Raw genomic sequence first — 21,403 nt, 5'->3', positions numbered from 1 at the left:
CTGGAAGCAGCTACTGCTGCTTCGAATTAAGTGGCTCCTAATTAAAATGCCAATTATTTCTGTTGGTACTCCAGTAAAATATATTTCTCTAAATAGATTCAAGGTATCTTTATATTAGAGTGACAGCCTCTGTTTAAATATTTTGTTCTGGTACCTTGTGGATGAAAATTAGTAGACAGTGTTAATGTTAATATTTTTCTGATATTATGATATCTGCTTCATGCTGTTGCCCACCTTATCAAATACTAGATGCTCTACACAGCTAAGCAGTCATTCCCTTATGCCCAGCTCAAGAAGAATATCATAAAATGTTCCAAAATTACTGACCACCTTTACTCGCACAGAAGAATATCTTTGAGGTCTCTTCTGACTGAACATTCTAAAGTCTCTTTCCTCAATTTTCTTATCTTTAAAGTGATCACAATCGAACTGGATAAAATCTATGATGCTTTTGACCCCAATGTTTTTATGATTTTCCATGTGGGAAATTCTAAGCTCTATCACAAGTTAACTATGATAATATGGGCAACTCATTTAATCACTTTAAGCCTCAGTTTCCTTTATTGTAAAATGGGTTAAAAGAACTTGTACCATCTATTTCAACTGGTTGTAAGAAAAGCACTTTCTGAGCTAAAAGATCTAAAATATACATAGCCTCATATATATACATATATATGATTTATATGTTTATTTATATTTACATATAGGATTTATACGTCTATATGTATGTGTGTGTGTGTGTGTGTGCGCACGCGCATGCACTTGCATGTGTGTTACAGAACTTTTGACATTCACAGAGCCAACCTCTAGTGAATGATGGGATAGGAGAAGGAGATAGTGTTTCTCTTCTCTTGAAAGATACCCTCTCATGGAACTAGCTAAATCTTCTGCACCAATATACTAGTCTGTTATTAGAATGCCAGATTCTGAATTGACCTGTTATTTTATTCAAGACCCATAGGTTGTGGCTCAGGCATTTTAAGTTAGGAGTGCTTAAACCTTTGTGCATATGTGTTTCTGTGTGTATGTGAGAGAAATCTTTGACAACTGAGTGAAGTCTATGGATTTCTCAGAACATTGGTTTTGAATGCACAAACTACATAGGATTATATTGGAAACCATGTATATTCAAACAGTTAATCAAATATTCAAAAACAGGCTTAGAGACCCTAGTTCAAGAAACTCTGATTAAGCAATCATAAAACAATTCCTACACAACATCGTCAATTTCATTGAATAGCTTGAAGCTTTTCATTCCTTCAGAATTGATTAAGTTCTTTTTGAAACTAGTTTATACTTTTGATTAATTCATTAGAGGTGTCAAAGAATTGTTCACACCTATTTTACATATTTGATTGATGGATTCTCTGGGAAATCTGGGATTCATACTAGAGTTGTGGACTCCCCCCATCCTCCAGACACTTCACTTTGGAATTATGGCAAAAACAACAACAAATAAAATTGACAAAATCACCAAATGGTTAGAAATTTAAAATATAACCAGAGCAGATAGAAACAGGCTAGGGAACAGCAAGTAGAAAGCTAGATTCAGAAGTTAAAACTTAGGCTCCTACAGATCTGATCAGTTAAGTTATATCACCTTTCAAGAGCACTCCTATTTCTGTGATCACACAAAAGCTGAGTGTAATGCCAACATGTCTGAACACCCTGCATCACATGGAAATGTGTCAACCTGATTAGAAGAGGTGTGATGGGGGATCCACAGCCATCCTCTATTCATTCACAAATCTGCTTTCTGTCTCTTCTACACCTACTTTTATTTGCCTAGCAACATCTGAAAATATTGAGAATTACTTTGAATCTGTGCATCAACTATTGCAAATGTAAAAATATTCAAGAACATGAGGTGGCATGAAAGTCACGCCTCTACTTATCACAAGTTTGCTTAGAGAAAGGCAAAATGTTGAATATAAATAGGAGGAACAGGAATAGGAAACAAGATCCAGATGTTCTTAAAGGGCTAGAAATACAATCTATTTTTGTTCCTGAAACAATATTTATCTATTGTTTCAATAGATGCTTACTGTTAAAATTGAATGCTGCTTTTTAAATATAAAGGTGTATATATTGCAAAATGAAGTGGCAAGTTTGAGGGCTTGGAATATGATATTCTGGCAGGCAAAGGAACTGGGATTAAAACCAATGATCCTTTACACAGAAATAATTCTTCAGGGGAAAAATGGGAATTCAGTGAAAGAGAGGACTTTCAGATATTCTTGATGAAAAGACCTGAGCTGAATAGAAAATTTCACTTTCAAATACAAGACTCTAGAGAAGCATAAAAAGGTAAACAGGAAAAAAGAAATCATACGAGGTTTTAAAAGGTTAAACTGTTTATATTCCTATATAGGAAGATTATATTTGTAACTCCTAAGAACTTTCTCATTATTAGGGCAGGTAGATGGAGCATATTTAGACAGAGGGAACAGGTGTGAGTTGAGTATGAAGAGATGATATCTTTAAAAAATAAAATTAAGGGATGAGAGAAATGCATTGGGGAAAAAGGGAAAGGTAGAGTGAATGGGGTAAAGGATCTCACATTAAAGAAGCAAAAAAAAGGTTTATATGGTAGGGGGGAGATGGGGGAGGTGCTGGGAGTGAGTGAACCTTACTCTCATCAGAATTGGCTCAAAGAGGCAATAACATACACACTCAATTGGGAATAGCAATCTATTTTACCCTGCAGGAAAGTAGGAGGAGAAGAGGAAAATGGGAGGGAGGGTGATACAAAAGAGGGCAGATTGGGGGAGGGGTCAGTCAGAAGCAAAATACCTTTGAGGAGAGAAAGAGTGAAAGGAGCTAAAGAAGAAAGTAAATGGCATGGGCAGGGAGTAGGACAGAGGCAAATTCAGTTAGCAATAGTAATTGTGTAATTATGAACAGGATGCTCTCAGAAAAACCTGGAAAATCTTACCTGAGCTGATGCAAAGTGAGATGTACTGTATACAAAATAACAGCACTATTATAAGATGATCAGCTGTGAATGACTTGCCTGTTCTCAGCAATGCAATGGTCCAGGAAAATTCTGAAGGTCTTATGAAAAATTCAATCTGTCTACAAGAAAAGAACTGATGATGCCTGAACAGAGATTGAAGTATATTTTTTAAGTTTCTTTTTCTTAAGTTTTTTGGTCTGTTATTTTATCACAACCTGACTGATGTGGAAATGTTTTGCATGGCTGCACATGTATAACTTATATTGAATTGCTTGCATTCTTGGGGCAGGATGGAGAGAGGAAGATAATTTGGGACACATAGTTTAAAAAGGATATTAAAATTGTTTTTACATGAAATTGGGGGAAATAAAATTCTAAATAAAATGTCAAAAAAGAGAAAGAAAAAAGAAAGAAAACTCTAGAAACTTTCCAAATAAAATAGATATAAAGAGAAGATGCTCCCTCTCAGCACCATTATTTGACAGAATTCTAGAAATACTAGTGATTGCATTAAGAGGAAAGAAAGAAAGAAAGAAAGAAAGAAAGAAAGAAAGAAAGAAAGAAAGAAAGAAAGAAAGAAAGAAAGAAAGAAAGAAAGAAAGAAAGAAAGAAAGAAAGAAAGAAAGAAGGAAGGAAGGAAGGAGGGAAGGAGGGAAGGAGGGAAGGAAGGAAGGAAGGAAGGAAGGAAGGAAGGAAGGAAGGAAGGAAGGAAGGAAGGAAGGAAGGAAGGAAGGAAGGAAGGAAGGAAGGAAGGAAGGAAGGAAGGAAGGAAGGAAAGGAAGGAAGGAAGGAAGGAAGGAAGGAAGGAAAGGAAGGAAGGAAGGAAGGAAGGAAGGAAGGAAGGAAGGAAGGAAGGAAGGAAGGAAGGAAGGAAGGAAGGAAGGAAGGAAGGAAGGAAGGAAGAAAGAAAGAAAGAAAGAAAGAAAGAAAGAAAGAAAGAAAGAAAGAAAGAAAGAAAGAAAAATAGAGGCACACACATTAGCAAAAAGAAGACAAAATCATTATCATAAAAATGTGACCTGTCAATAATTAGAAAACCTCAGAGAATCAGCAGTGAAACTTATTTAGAGAATTAATATCTTTACTAATAGGGCAGAAAGTAAAGCACAAAAATAATCAATATTTCTATGTAATATAAAGAAAAGAACAGGAGAAAATATTAGGTAGTAAAACGCAATTCAGGGTAACAACAAAATACCTTATACCTGAGAATTAATTTTCCAAAACATATTCAGGGTTTAGAATATAATAAGAGTACACAATTCTCTTTAAATAAAGGTATATTAATGATTTAAAGGGCTATTAAAATGTAAAATAATTATATCATCCCAAGTACTCAACATATTTATTGCTATATCAAGGAGATTACAGAGTCAGACAAAATAACAATATGATTTATTTGAAGTAACAAAAGTTTTAGACCAATCATACTTACTAAAATTATTTTATAGAGCTAGAAAAAATAATAACAAAATTCATCTGGAAAAACAAAAGGTCAAGGATATCAAGGGAACTAATGAAAAAAATTCACAGGAAGGTAGGCTAGCTGTACCAAATCTGAAGCTTTATTATAAAGCAGCAGTCATGAAAACTATTTGGTACTGGCTAAGAAATAGAGTGGTGGATCAATGGAATAGGTTAGGCATAGGAGACACAGTAGTAAATGACTTTAGTAATATACTGTTCCATAAACCCCAATACTCCAGATTCTGGGATAGGAATTCAGCATTTGAAAACAACTGCTGAGAAAACTGGAAGAGAGTATGGCAAAAACTAGGCAGAAACAAACATCTGACACCTTATACTAAAATAAGGTCAAAAAGGGTACGTGATTTAGACATAAAAGGTGATGCCATAGGTAAATTAGAAATGTAAGGAATAGTTTACCTGTCAGAATTATGGAAAGGAGAACAGTTTATGACCAAACAGGAGATAGAGGGTATTATGAAATGCAAAATGGGTGATTTTGATTTCAATAAATTAAAAAGGTTTTGTACAAACGGAAGCAATGCATCCAAAATTAGAAGGGAGGCAGAAAGCTGGGAAACAATTTTTATATACAGTATTTCTGATAAAGGCCTCATTTGTAAAATATATAGGGAACTAAATAAAATTTATAAAAATGCAAGTGATTCCCCAATTGAGAAATGGCCAAAGGATATGAACAGGTAGTTTTCTGATGCAGAAATCAAAGCTATCTATTGCCATATGAAAAGATCCTCTAAATCACTATTGATTAGAGAAATGCATTGTACCACCTCACACCTATCAAATTGGATAAAATGACAAAAAAAAGGGAAATAATACATGTTGGAGAAGCTGTGGAAAAATTGGAACAGTAATGCATTGTTGGTGGAGCTGTGAACTGATCCAACCATTCTGGAGAGCAACTTGGAATTATTCCTAAAGAGCTATAAATCTGTGCATACCATTTGACCCAGCAATACAACTATTAGGACTTTTCCCCAAAGAGATCATAAAAAAGGGAAAAGGACTCACATGTACAAAAATATTTATAGCTGCACTTTTTTGTGGTGGCAAGGAGTTGGAAATTGAGGGGATGCCCAACAACTGGAGAATGGATGAACAGGTTGTGGTATATGAATGTAATGGAATACTATTGTGCTATAAGAAATGATGAGCAGGCAGATTTCAGAGAAACCTGGAACAACTTACATGAACTGATGCTGAGTGAGATGAGTAGACCCAGGAGAACGTTATACACAGTATAAACAACATTGTGTGTTGATCAATTGTGATAGATTTGACTCTTCTCAGCAATACAATGGCCCAAGATAGTTCCAAAGGACTCATGATGGAAAATGCTCTCCAAATCCAGAAAAAAGAACTATGGAATCTAAATGTAGATTGAACCATACTCTTTCAATTTTTTTGTGTGATTTTTCTTTTTGAGGTTTTTCCTCTTTGCTCTGGTTCTTACACAGTATGACTAATGCATAAATATGTTTAATGCGATTGTACATATATAACCTATATCAGATTGCTTGCAGTCTTGGGGAAGGGGGAGAGAGGAGAGGGAGAAAGAAAAATTTGAAACTAGCAATCTTATTAAAACAAATGTTGAAAACTATCTCTACATGTCACTGGAAAATAATAAAATAATGTTATAAAAATAAAAGTTTGAGAATTCCAAGGGAGCTAATAAAAATACATGAGAGCAGAACAGACTAGTCAGACTTTAAAACTACAATATAGTGGTTAAAAACAGAAAAGATTAAGAAATGGATCAAATAATCAAGAATCCATAAGCAAGAATAGAGTGCACTCAATAAACCATAGAGTCATAAATCTACAAAGACTTCTTGGAAAAATGCTACTTATTTGATTAAAAAATAACACCACGAAGATGGCAGAGAGGAAACAGCAAGCTGCCTGAGCTCTCCTTCTGTTCCCTCAAAAAGAACATTAAATCAAGCCTCTGGACGGATTCTGAAACTGCAGAACCTGCAAAGAGACAGAGAGACACAGTCTTCCAACCAGAGATCATTTATTTAGAAGACTTCAGAAAAAGGTCGGTCTGACTCCGGCAAAAGCGAGGCACAGCTCAGGGCAGCGGCCCAGTGCCGAGGGGGTCAGGGCAAGTCAGCAAGAACTGCGGGCCACAGCTGAACAACTGAGGCCCCTGGAACCTGGCTCAAAAAATCTGGTGGCCAAGAAGGACAGTGGAAAAACCTACCTGCACCAGCCGAGAGGGCAAGTCACCCTTGGTAGGGCCAGGAACAGAATAGGCGCGACCAGGCACTCAGACACAGCGCGCTTAGACAGGAACTGCAGGGCGGCAAACGGCACACACTATAAAGGCCTCAGAGTAAAAAGCCGGTCACACAGCACCTATACCCCTGCACAAGAAGCCCAAAACAGGGACCCTGGTGCCCCCACAGCAGACCTCAACTTAAAAAAAAAAATAAGCTGCAATAATGAGCAAGAAGAAAAAACAGCCCTCTCTATTGAGAGCTTTTATATCAGTAGGGAAGAAGCCAATGCAAACGCAGATGAGGACAATACCCTCAAATTGGCTACATGTGAAGCCTCATGAGGGAAGGTTAATTGGTCTCAAGAACAAAAAGCCTTCCTGGAAGAGCTCAAAAAGGATTTCAAAAATCAACGGAGAGGTAGAAGAAAAAATGAGGAGACAAATGAAAGCAAAACAAGAAAACTATGAAAAAAGAATCAGCAGCTTGGAAAACGAAGCACAAAGATTGACTGCATAAAACAATTCCTTAAAAAATTCATCTGGCCAAATGGAAAAAAAAGGTGCATAATCTCACTGAAGAAAACAATGCCTCAAAAATTAAAATTGGTCAGCTGGAAGATAAGGAATCCTTGAGACACTGGGAATCACTCAAGCAGAATCAAAAGAATGAAAAAAAAGAAGAAAATGTGAAATACCTCATTGGGAAGACAACTGATCTGGAAAACAGATTGAGGAGAGACGATCTGAGAATCACTGGACTGCCTGAAAAAGAATCTAGACACCATATTCCAGGAAATTATTAAGGAGAACTGCCCTGATATCATAGAATCAGAGGATAAAATCATCATTGAAAGAATCCAACGATCACCTCCTGAAAGAGACACCAAAAGGAAAACTCCAAGGAATATTGTAGCCAAATTTCAGAATTATCAGGTGAAGGAGAAAATACTCCAAGCAGCCAGAAGGAAGCAATTTAAATATCATGGAGCCACAGTCAGGATTGCTCAGGACCTAGCAGCTTCAACATAAAAGAACTGCAAGGCTTGGAATATGATATTCCAGAAGGCAAAGGAGCTTGGATTGCAGCCAAGAATCTATTATCCAGCAAAAATGTGCATTTTCTTTCAGGGGAAAAGATGGACATTTAATGACATTGGGGACTTTCAATCATTCCTGGTGAAAAGACCAGAACTGAATAGAAAATTCGATCTTAACATATGAGACTCAAGAGAAGTTTGAAAAGGTAAACAGAGGGGGAAAAAAAAGTTTCTCAATTAGGTTAAACTGTTTATATCCCTACATGGGAAGATAATACTCATAACTCTTAAGAATTGTAAATGTATTTGGGCAGAGAGAAGGACTTTACACAGGGGGTATAAATATAAATTGTCTTTGATGTGATGATACAAAGAAAACTAAGGGGTTAAAAAGGCAGTCTATGGGGAGGAGAGGAAATATAATATATAATATATTATATAATATATTAAAATATACATAATATATAAATATAATATAAAAATATATAATGGGGCGAATTATATCATATGAAGAGGTGAAAAAAAACCTATTACAATAGAGGGAAAAAAAGGAGGAGAGAACATTGTTTGAACCCTACTCTCATTAGATTTGATTCAAAGAGGGAATAACATATACATCCATTGGGATAAAGAAACTTAGCTCATTCTTTAGGGAAGCAAAAGGGGAAGGGAAAGGGGGGGACTGATAAAAGGGAGGACAAAAGCAAGGGAGAAAAGGGTAAAGAAAAGAGAGGGGGTGAAAAAAGGGAGGACAGACTGGGAGAGGCTGGGTAAGAAGTAAAACATCGGTGAGGAGGAATAGGGTGAAAGAAGGGGGGAAAAGTACAAAGGGGGTAAATAGAATGGAGGGGAATAGACAGTCAGTAATAATAACTGTGAATGTAAATGGGATGAACTCTGCTATAATATGGAAGTGAATTGCAGAGTGGATTAAAGACAAGAATCCTACAATATGCTGTTTACAAGAAACACATTTGAAGCAGAGAGATACATACAGAGTAAAGGTAAAAGGTTGGAGCAGAATGTACTATGCTTCAGCTAAAGTAAAAAAAAAGCAGCGGTAGCAATCCTTATCTCAGACAAAGTGCAGGCAAAAATAGATCTCATTAAAAGAGATGAGGAAGGAAATTACATCTTGCTTAAAGGTACTATAGATAATGAAGTAATGTCAATATTGAATATGTATGCACCAAGTGGTATAGCATCCAAGTTCTTAAAGGAGAAGTTAAATGAGTTACAAGAGGAATTAGACAGTAATACTATACTAGTGGGGGATCTGAAACTCCCCCTCTCAGAATTAGATAAATCTAGCCAAAAAATAAATAAGAAAGAAGTGAAAGAGGTGAATAGATTACTAGAAAAGTTAGACATGATAGATGTCTGGAGAAAATTGAATGGGGATAGAAAGGAATATACCTTTTTCTCAGCAGTACATGGCACATTTTCAAAAATTGACCATGTATTAGGGCACAAAACATCATAGTTAAATGTAGAAAGGCAGAAATAGTAAATGCATCCTTCTCAGATCATGATGCAATAAAAATTACATGTAAGAAAGAGCCAGGGAAAAGTAGAATGAAAATCAATTGGAAACTAAATAATTTCATTCTAAAGAATGAATCGGCCAAACAAGAAATCATAGAAACAATCAATAACTATATCCAAGAGAATGACAATAATGAGACAACATACCAAAATCTATGGGATGCAGTCAAAGCAGTGCTTAGGGGAAAATTTATAGCTCTAAATGCTTACATGAATAAAAAAAGAGAAAGAGGAGATCAATGAATTGGGCATGCAACTTAAAAAGCTAGAAAAAGAATAAATTAGAAATCCCCAATTAGATACTAAATTAGAGATCCTGAAAATCAAAGGAGAAATTAATAAGATTGAAAGCAAAAAAACTATAGAATTAATCAATAAAACTAAGAGCTGGTTTTATGAAAAAATCAATAAAATAGATAAAATATTGGTTAGTTTGATTAAAAAAAAGAAAGAAGAAAACCAAATTGACAGTATCAAAAACGAAAAAGGGGATGTTACCACCAATGAAGTGGAAATTAAATCAATAATTAGGAATTATTTTGCCCAACTGTATGCCAATAAATTTGACAATCTAAATGAAATGGATGAATATTTACAAAAATACAAACTGCCCAGGTTAACTGAAATAGAAATAAAATCCTTAAATGAACCCATATTAGAAAAAGAAATTGAACAAGCCATTAATGAACTCCCTTAGAAAAAATCCCCTGGGCCAGATGGGTTCACAGGTTAATTTTACCAAACATTTAAAGAACAATTCCAATATTATACAAATTATTTGGAAAAATAGGTGAAGTAGGAGTGCTACCAAATTCGTTTTATGATACAAATATGGTGGTGATACCAAAACCAGGCAAAGCAAAAACAGAGAAAGAAAATTATAGACCAATTTCCCTAATGAATATTGATGCTAAAATCTTAAATAAGATATTAGCAAGGAGATTACAGCAAGTGATCACCAGGATAATACACTATGACCAGGTGGGATTTATACCAGGAATGCAGGGCTGGTTCAACATTAGGAAAACTATTAACATAATCAACCACATCAATAAGAAAACCAACCAAAATCATATGATTATCTCAATAGATGCAGAGAAAGCTTTTGACAAAATACAACACCCATTCCTAATAAAAACACTAAAGAGTTTAGGAATAGGTGGAGCTTTCCTTAAAATAATAAACAGTATCTACCTAAAACCATCAGCAAGTATTATATGCAATGGAGATAAATTAGAGACCTTCCCAATAACATCGGAGTGAAACAGGGATGTCCATTATCACCCCTATTATTTAATATTGTACTGGAAATGTTAGCTTTAGCAATCAGAGAAGAGAAAGGAAGTAAAGGAATTAGAATAGGCAAGGAGGAAACATAACTATGATTCTTTGCAGATGATATGATGGTATACTTAAAGAATCCTGGAGAATCAACTCAAAGATTACTTGAAACAATTAACAACTTTAGCAAAGTAGCAGGATATAAAATAAATCCACAGAAATCATCAGCATTTCTGTACATGACAAACAAAGTCCAGCAGCAAGAGAGAGAAAGAGAAATTCCATTTAAAGTAACGGTAGATAATATAAAATACTTGGGAGTCTACTTGCCAAGACAAACCCAGGAACTCTATGAACACAACTACCAAACACTCTTCACACAAATCAAATCAGATCTAAGTAATTGGAAAGATATCAATTGCTCATGGATAGGCAGAGCTAATATAGTAAAAATGACAATACTGCCTAAATTAATTTACTTATTCAGTGCCATACCAATCAGACTACCTAAAAATTATTTTATAGAGCTAGAAAAAATAATAACAAAATTCATCTGGAAAAACAAAAAATCAAGAATATCCAGGGAAATAATGAAAAAAAATTCACAGGAAGGTTGGTTAGCGGTACCAAACCTGGAGCTTTACTATAAAGCGGCAGATATCAAAACTATCTGGTACTGGCTAAAAAATAGAGTGGTAGATCAATGGAATAGACTAGGCTCAGGAAATGCAGTAGTAAATGACACTAGCAATGTAGTGTTTGATAAACCCAAAGACTCCAGCTCCTGCGATAGGAACTCAGTATTTGACAAAAACTGCTGGGAAAACTGGAAGATAGCATGGCAGAAATTAGGCATAGACCAACATCTTACACCTTATACTAAAATAAGGTCAAAATGGATACATGATTTAGACATAAGAGGTGATACCATAGGTAAATTAGGAGAGAAAGGAATAGTCTACCTATCAGATCTTTGGAAAGGAAAACAGTTTTTGACCAAACAAGAGATAGAGTATATTATAAAATGCAAAATGGATGATTTTGATTAAAAAATTTTTGTACAAACAGAAGCAATGCATCCAAAATTAGAAGGGAGGCAGAAAGCTGGGAAACAATTTTTGTGGCCAGTACTTCTGAAAAAGGCCTCATCTCTAAAATATATAGGGAACTAAATCAAATTTATAAGAACCCAAGTCATTCCCCAATTGAGAAATGGTCAAAGGATATGAACAGGCAGTTTTCTGATGAAGAAAACAAAGCTATCTATTCCCATATGAAAAAATGCTCTAAATCTCTAATGATTAGAGCGATGCAAATTAAAACAACTCTGAGGTACCACCTGACACCTATCAGATTGGCTAAAATGACAAAAAAGGAAAATAATAAATGTTGGAGAAGCTGTGGGAAAATTGGAACACTAATGCATTGTTGGTGGAGCCGTGAATTGATCCAACCATTCTGGAGAGCAATTTGGAATTATCCCCAAAGGATGATAAAGCTGTGCATACCCTTTGACCCAGCAATACCACTTTGGGGTGTTTTTCCCAAAGAAATCATGGGAAGGGGAAAGGGACCCACTTGTACAAAATATTTATAGCTGCTCTTTATGTGGTGGCAAGGAATTGGAAGTTATGGGGATGCCCATCAATTGGGGAATGGCTGGACAAGTTGTGGTATATGAATACAATGGAGTACTATTGTGCTGTAAGAAATGATGAGCAGGAGGAGTTCAAAGAAACCTGGAGGTTCTGGCATGGGCTGATGATAAGTGAGATGAGCAGAACCAGAAGAACATTGGACACAGTATCATCAACCTTGAGTGTTGATCTACTGTGATGGACTATATTCTTCTCACCAATGCAATGGCACAGAAGAGTTCCAGGGAACTCATGATAGAAGAGGATCTCCAAATCCAAGAAAAAAAAAAGAACTGTGGAGTATAGATGCTGAATGAACCATACTATTTCTTTTGTTTTTGGTGCTGTTGTTTTTTCTATTTTGAGGTTTTTCATAATTGCTATGATTCTTCTCTTATAACATGACTCATGCAGAAATAGGATTAATGTTATTATGTATGTGTGTGTGTGTGTGTGTGTGTGTGTGTGTGTGTGTGTATATATATATATATATATATATATATATATATATATATATATATATATATATATATATATATATATCCTATATCAGATTACCTGCTGTCTAGGGGAGGGGGGAGGGAGGGGAGGGAGGGAAAAAAAATCTGAAATTGTAAAGTTTGTATAAACAAAGGTTGAGAACTATCTTTACATGTAACAGAAAGAAATAAAATACTTTATTAATTAAAAAAAGAATAAATAGCTCTGAATAAATTCTTGATCATATGTAAATCTAATCTCATTTTAAATGTAAAATAAAATAAAATGGATGAATGTATCTGTTATTGCTATTAGAATGATAAATTTTAATGAAAGAATGCATAAAGATTTTAAAATTACTTAATAAAATAAAATAAAATATTTTACATAATTTCAACATCAGTTGAAGCAGCTGGTACCACAGTAGATAAGGCAGTAGACCTAGTGTTAAGAGAACCTGAGTACAAAACCAGTCTCAGACAATTATTTGCTCTGTGTGTGAGACTTTAAGCAAGTCACTTAACCTCTGGTTTTTCAATGGTAAAATGGAATTAGTGATAGCACCTACTTCACAGAATTGTAGTAAGGATCAAATAGATCCTACTTGTAAAAATAGCTTAGTACAAAGCCTGGTACATGTTAGACCATATATGATCTTTTTTCCTTTCCAAATTATGTGAAATTATAAAGCTTTTGCTTTAAGCAAGTCATTATTTCTAAGAGAGGGAACTCTTGATTAGATTTACATATCTTTGCAGGAATATTTCTGATAATGTCCAAGATATGTAGAGAACTGTGAAGTATACAACAAAAAGCAATTCTCTAATAGTTAAGTAGTTATAGGCTATGAACAACTTTAAAAAAAGAATTGTAAATAATCAAAAGCCATAGGAAAATTACTCCAAATTACAAATAATAAAACAAAAGCAAATGAATTCAACCATTTGTTTTTTTCCTTGAACCGAGCATATTGGAAAAGATGGAAATTATAAATGTCTGAGGAACTGAAGGAAAATAGATGCACTAATACAATGTAAATTGATCCATTTATCCGGAAAGAAATTTGAAATAATGCTTAACAAATTATTAAGGTATATATACCCTTTTGTACTTATATAAAAAATGTTTTCTGTTTCTTACAAAGTAAGACCAGCAGGATCAGTATACATGTGTACAATTGAATATGTTTAAAAAACTTAAGCAAAGGTAAAAAAATAAATAAATAAATGAAACTAAAAACATGAAGTATACTTTAGAGAGGCAACATGACATCATTAGTAAAAGCTAATCCTAGACTTAGGAAGACCTTATTTTGAGTCCTAACTCTGCCACTTCTAAAATTCACACTATTGGGTCCACAATACACTTAAAATTCTAGAGTCTCAGTTTCCTCATTTATAAAAAAGAAATAGGCTTGTACTATTTAACATGATTGTTGTGAAGATGAAATGAAACGTGTCTTGTAGCTATAAATCAATCCCCATATAAATGTGATATTTTTGTCATTTTATAAGTGTGATGGATCATTGTCATTATTCCTTATCTTCTCTTTTCATTGCCAGTTATGGAGACCTAAAGTAAGCTCCAGACAAATGAATATAATACATTTCGAAGCAGTTTTCATGTAAAGACAGTGGATTGAAATGTCTTTTAGTCTTAGTGTTGAAACTTCAAAGTTTCTATTCCCAAAATGGCAGGCCCTGCAATAACCCTTCTGTTTACAAGTTTTAGTTGGGGATTTTCAGTTTGTTCCCAATAGCATATACTCTTGTGACCTCTGTGTGATACAGCCAAACAAAATAAAAATACCTAGAGAGCCTGTCTGGGTGTTTTGACCCTGGAATTTACCTTAACCACTCAGGTAGAACAATTTATGAATACACACAGCACTCAGGTCTTCTTATGTGATCCTGATTTCTTAAATAATCATACCAGGATAACCTATTCTTTGACTATAAAAATGACACTCTATTATGCTTTTTAAATTTCCTCTTAATACAAAAAACACTTCTACTCAATCATCATGAAAAATATTAATTGAAACTTTGTCTAACAGTGTCACTCAGTCTCCTTTTTAAAGTACTTAAACCTGTATCAATATTAGACAAGCTCTGCAGGTGGTCTGAGATGGTCAAGTAGTCACCAGGAAAAAAACCACATTTTATTGGTGAATAATTCATGTTCCTTCTTTTTGAGCATAACCAGCCCTTTCAGCCTTGCAAACTGAAAGCCGTCAGGGAACAGTAATAATGAGATGGAAGTACTTAGACATTATGGTAGAACAGAATGTTAGAAGTAGAAGGGCCTTAGAGACCACCTAATTCAATCTCCTCACTTCATAGTGGTACAAAGTGAGGCCCAGTGAAGGTAAGTGACTTCCCCATGATCATATAGCCAATTGATGGCAAGGTAGGGACCAAAAACCAGGTCTCTTGACTCCTATTTTTGTTTGTTTGTTTTTGTTTCTATTTTTTGCAATGTATTCTACATAATAGAGAATAAAAGGCCAGTTAGCCCACTCTTCAAGCACTCAATTAAAGAACAAAGCAAAATACTGCCCTTGTTGGTTGGCTGACAAACATTGTCCCAATGTATTTCAATAAAATTGTTCATTCATTTCAGTTCTTAAAGGTAATAGACTGAGTATACAATGTTTTATAAACTTTTTTTTGGGGGGGGGGGGCATGGGGCAATGAGGGTTAAGTGACTTGCTCAGGGTCACACAGCCAAATTTGAACTCAGGTCCTCCTGAATCCAGGGCTAGTGCTTTATCCACTGCATCACCTAGCTGCCCAAAATGTTTTATAAACTTGAAAACCCCACATCGGTGCCAGTTATTTGGGAAGAAGACTGTACCTTAATGTCATTTATAATGACTAAATTTAACCTAAGAGAATTAAAAATATCTACTTACTTTCCTTGACTACCAAAATGAGAGTCTATAAGTGTGGATTATTGCAAATGCCACCAGACCTTATGGATATCTTGTTTGGTTTTCCTAAACTGCCAAAAGACCAAATAGAGTGAGAGAGCGAGAGAGAGCGAGAGCGAGCGAGCAAGAGAGAGAGAGAGAGAGAGAGAGAGAGAGAGAGAGAGAGAGAGAGAGAGAGAATTGAGAAACACTTCTTGTAGCAAGGAACTGGAAGCAAAGTAGATGGTCATTAAGAAGAAAGGAAAGAAGGAACAAAGAAAACAAGGACTTTTTAAGCACTTAGTATGTGCCAAATCATGTACTAAGTCTTGGGGAAATAAATAACATGTTGGGGGGGGGGGAGAACGTGTGGCTCTGAAAAGTCAGAAGCCCTATGTACCTAGGCTAAAAGAGTGAGAGAGAGCAAGGTGCGACCGTCTCCGCCAGGTCCCAGGCCAAGAGAATACATGCGATCAAAAGCTTCCTGCAGGCTGGAGGAGAGCCTGCCTTTCCACATTGCTCAAAGCCAATTGGCTAGCATCCTTCAAATCTATTGCTTTACTTGGATTTGAGGGTGGTTTGGTGCAGTGCGTCCTGATGTCAGAGTACAGAGCCCTCCCAAGGGGAAAAGGCTTCAGCTAGGTGTGGTTTTATTCCCTATTCACAGTACAAATTCCAACCACATTTCCTTCGAAATTCTTCTGACTCTGGGCTAGCCTTAAGAAAGGTCTGGCCAGGCACTCTGGGTTTCATAGAACCCCATTATTTTCTCACAGAAGGGATGTGGGAAAGCTGGGATGATAATCCACTATTGGTGGAGTTGTGAAAAGATCCAACCATTCTGGAGAGCAATTTGGAACTATGCCCAAAGGGCTATAGAATTGTGAATACAATTTGATCCAGCAATACTACTGCTAGGTTTCTATCCCAAAAACACCCCCAAAAAGGGAAAAAGACCTATTTGTACAAAAATATTTATATCAGCCCTTTTTGTGGTGGTTAAGAATTGGAAATCAAAGGAATGCCTATCAGTTGGGGAATGTCTAAAAAAACCTGTGGTATAGGGAAGGGTAAGGGGAAGGAGGGAAAGAGGGATAAAAATTGGAAGCCAAAACTATAAATAAAAATGTTTATTACAAAAAAGATACATTATTGAATAAGCAGAAATACAGGGACCTTGTTTTTAATGATATTTTTATACTGTGACAACAATCCCTCTCCCAGAGATGTTATTAATAAAATACAGCAAAACAAAGGAAAATAAGGCGAACTGAGACCTGGTAGTTTTAGGGGACATGGAGAGAAAGATAAGGAAAGATGCAATTTGGTGTTCTTTTGCTAATTGGGGTAGTTACAATAGCTTAACTGGGGATACTACTATAATTAAATTTATTGCACCTATTTTTTCAAAACACTAACTAGGGGAAAAATTTAAAAAATTTAAAAATTAAAATTCATCTTTCCAATCCGATCATTTCATCTCCTGCTTTCTCTCTGGTTTCTCATAAACTTACTAGCTTCCATTTGTTCAATCCTAATTCTTAGGCAGTTATTTTCTTCAGAGAACTTTTGTATCTCCTTTTCCATTTGGCTTTTCAAGTTGTTGACTTTTTTTTTTCATGACTTTCTTGCATCACTCTCATTTCCCTTTCCATTTTTTTCTCTACCTCTTATTTTATCTTCAGAGTCCTTTTTGAGCACCTCTATGGGTGACCTGAGACCAATTCATACTTTTTCTTGGAAGGTTTGGAAGTAGGAGCCCTGATGCTTCTATCTTCTTCTGAGGGTATACTGTGATCTTCATTGTGGCTAAAGAAACTTTCTAAGGTTTGCACCTTTCTCTACTTGCTCATCTTGCATGTCTTTTACTTGACTTTTAACTCCTTCTTAAGGTGGGCCCCTACTTCCAGGCAGCACTCTTGCAAGATTTGTGGGGTCCCAGGTGATATGATTTAAGGAGGGGCAGGTAATTCACTTGCCTGGCCTATGCTCTGGTCTGTAAATAACCCCAGGCCAACTTGCTAATTAACCAGCCAAAAATTTTTTGGACGAACCTGCTCCCTTCCCCAACCTGGGCCTCTGCTGCTTAAGATTTCTTCTTGGTTCCCCTTGGGGTAGGACAGCCGAATTCCTCCTCAGATCCTGCAGACACCCCTGTATGCCTCCCCTCCCTCTCCAGCCATTCAGTCCTCTCACCAGTCCCTGAGCTTAGTTCCAGAAGACACCTGCACTGCAGCTGATTCAGAGGCTGGTGGTAAGTTTCTTGGGCACAGTCTGCCTGGGGCTGGATCTGCATGGTGCAACTGTGGGGTTAGACTCCACTCCCAGCCCAACACAGCAGCCCCCTCCTACCAAACTTCTAAGCTATCTTTGGCTGGAGAATAACCTCAGCCTGTGTTTTCATGGATTATGCTGCTCAAGGGTTGTCTTATGGCTATATTTGGAGTTTTTTTGGAGTAATTGTGTCAGGAACTCTGAGCACTTAATGCCTTTCCTCCCTCCTGCTTTCCCTCTGACTGAAGGGAGAAGTATGGGGGCAGCAGAAGAGGAAAGAGAGTTTCATACACCCTCCCACTCTGCAGCCATATTGAATTACAAGTAGAAGTTTGTTCCTGTAGATGTTTACTTATATTAATTTTGGAAGCTGTTATCTAATTGTATCATCATTTACTATGATTTATGCTTAAACCTATAAATATGTGCTTAGGAATTGAGAGAAGTGGAAGGCAACACACATGATGGATGAAATTTTCATCAGCTCATGCTGAGGTGGGTATGAGCTAGTTACAAAGAAAATTTCTATAATAGTAGTCATCTCTGAGATATTTATACCCTAAACTCTCTTTGAACTTTATAGAAATTTAATAAGGAAATGAGTCAAGAAGCAGCAAGGTGTTAACTAATATTTTTTTTCAGGTAATCACAAATCCTGTCTAGCATATATTAAGTGCTTAATGTATATACTTGTTGAATGATTACACACACCATCCAGTCATATAAGAATTGTATTAGTTGACATACAATCTCATACAAATAAGCTGGTCCTTATCTTTATCTCAGAAGTTGCAATAAATTTATGAAGATATATATATATATATATATATATTCATCTTAATCACTCTCTTGGTAATCATCAAACTTATATACATATGCATACATATGCATATTTGTATATATACATATGTGTATAAATATATACATATGCATATAGACATGTGCATATGAATGCACACATAAAATATAATATATATTTTATATATTATAATTTAGTATGAAACAGCACTGAAATTTACCCATATTTAGGAAATCAAGTTGAAGAGGGAAAAACCAACTAAATGTGATTAAAATTGTTTTTTCAGTGAATTTAATTATGCCTCCCCTCATATTACTTTTTCAGAGGACTGAAACTGAATGGTCTTTTGAATGGTATCTGCATATATGAAAAGTAGCTTTATGAAAACAGAAGGTAATAAATAATTTTTCCATAGATATTTTACTATGTATAGTAGGCATGGTTTGTAGTCAACCTGCCAAAAACTGTCTATCTGAAATTCAGTTATCTTCAAATGGGAGTGTTATTTAAAATGAGTGGCCCTTTTTTTCCACAACCTAATCATCAGTTTCAAGCTTTATTTCTCATTAACTGCATTATGAACTGATTTGAAATAAATAAGTGAGAGATAAAGAGAAAGTAGGTTCCAACTATAGTCATCTCACCATTCAAAACAATTCACCTGGTAAAACAAAATTCAGTTCTTAAAGCTTCCTCAAACAAAGCATTTCCTAAAGATTTTAAAATGTCACAAGATTATCTGACAGATGTAATCACAGAGATAATATAATGATCTACTTGGTATTAATATCAATTGAGGAATAAAACAAGGAGCCATTTGTTCATCTAATGTATTCACAAATGTCTTTACCAATGGAAGTTTTCTACAGATGTTCTTCTTTGCATATTACATTACACAGCTTATCTGCAGCCTAGAATGCCAGATCTTTCCACAACTCATGTTAATAAATCATCAAGTGACCCTTCACTATATTCCAGGCAGTATGTTAAGTGTTAGGAATGAAATAGAAGCAAAAAAGAAAGATAGTCTTTGCCCACAAGGAACTTACATTTTAATGGTGAAAGGAAGTTAAAAATGGAAAGAGGAAAGGTACCCACATAGAGGCATAATGGAGAAAGGATTCGAAATCACTATTGATCAGAGAAATGCAAATTAAAACAATTCTGACAAAACAACTCTCAACTATCAGAGTGGCAAATATAACAAAAAAGGAAAATGTTGGATTTCAGAGGGGTTGTGGGAAAATTGGGACACTAATCCACTGCTGGTAGACTTATGCACTGGTCCAACAATTCTGGAGAACAATCTTGAACTATATCCAAAGGGCTATAAAACTGTGCATACCCTTTGACCCAGAAATATCACAACTAGGTCTATTCCCCAAAGAGATCAAAGAAAATAAAATAAAGAAGACTTTGTGCACAAAAAATATTTATAGCAACTCTTTTTGTTGTAGCAAACAATGGGAAATTGAGAAGATGCTCATCAACTGGGGAATGGCTGAACAAGTTATGGCTTATGATAGTGATAGAGTACTGTTAAGGGGTAAAATTCTAGCTAAACTGTCTAAAATATCTAATGAGTGGTCGCCAATAAATTATAAGCTTTAGCAAGAGTTAGACTTTTAAGCATTTATTAAGGAGAATAAGAATTTGGTAAAGAGAGAGAGAAAGGCCTAGATTTCTATCTATTAAAGGGAGAGCACATTTTTAGCTCCCTTCTCTGCCAGCGTCCCCAGGAAAGAGAGCGAGCCTGAGCGCCAGTCTCTTCCTTCCTCCTCCCACTAGCCCGCGTCACTTCCTGACTCCTGGTCTTGCCCTCAAAGACCTTCCCTTCATGGGCAGAACTCTTCTACAGTAAGTATCCAGCAGGTGGCGTTATTCCAATCGTTACAGTCCCCCCTGTTGTTCCTCAAGAAACAAAATGTTTCCTTGACAGAACAATAAAAAGAATATAATAACTATTGCTAACTAATAATATGTGAACAACAATATAGAAAAGGAAGAGAGGAAAGTTTTGTCCAGAGGGGCGATTTTTTTTGTCCTCATGAACCGACGCTTTGACATTGGTCTTGCAAAGGGAGGGCCTCTGCAGAGAATACATGTTACAGATGGTGTATATTATAACAGAAAGAGAAAAAAAACAACAAAAACAACAAATCAAAACTGTTCATTTAAAGTCTCTGAAAGTCTTTTCTCAGATGTCCTCTAGGTGTAGTCGTGGAATGGAAGTCTCTTCAGGGGTTGATGTGTGGATGCTGGTAATCAGCCAGGAAAATTTCCTACAACATTGAGCTTAACACAGCTTTAAAATAGCTTTGTCAATAATCAAATCAAACAATGAAAGTTCTCAAAAACATGTCTAAGGGAATACAGAATCTTAGTTGTTAACACGTGAAACATATAATAAAACAAAAATTGAACCATTCTTTAAAATTATAATATTATTATAGTCCCCCCTTATGGAGGGTAATTGAGAAGACAATTGCTGCAATATTAATTAATAAAAATAATTTTTATCTTTGTTTTATCACTTTTTGCATCATCTGCCTAATTATCCTCATGCCATTATGAGAAATTAAAAAATCTAATATAATTGGTAACAGATGTCAAGGCCAAATTCAACACTGTTATTTATCATGACACCTGAGATAATTATGGGGGTTACCATAAAAGAACAGAGAAATGATGGGATATGAGCATTCCCACACTTGAGCAATATGTACTGCCCATACAGTATGCCAGACTTAAAATAGGTGGATGGAATA

The sequence above is a fragment of the Dromiciops gliroides genome, chromosome 3 (assembly GCF_019393635.1).
Source record: "Dromiciops gliroides isolate mDroGli1 chromosome 3, mDroGli1.pri, whole genome shotgun sequence".
NCBI lineage: Eukaryota > Metazoa > Chordata > Mammalia > Microbiotheria > Microbiotheriidae > Dromiciops > Dromiciops gliroides.
Note: the sequence above shows the minus strand (reverse complement) of the source record.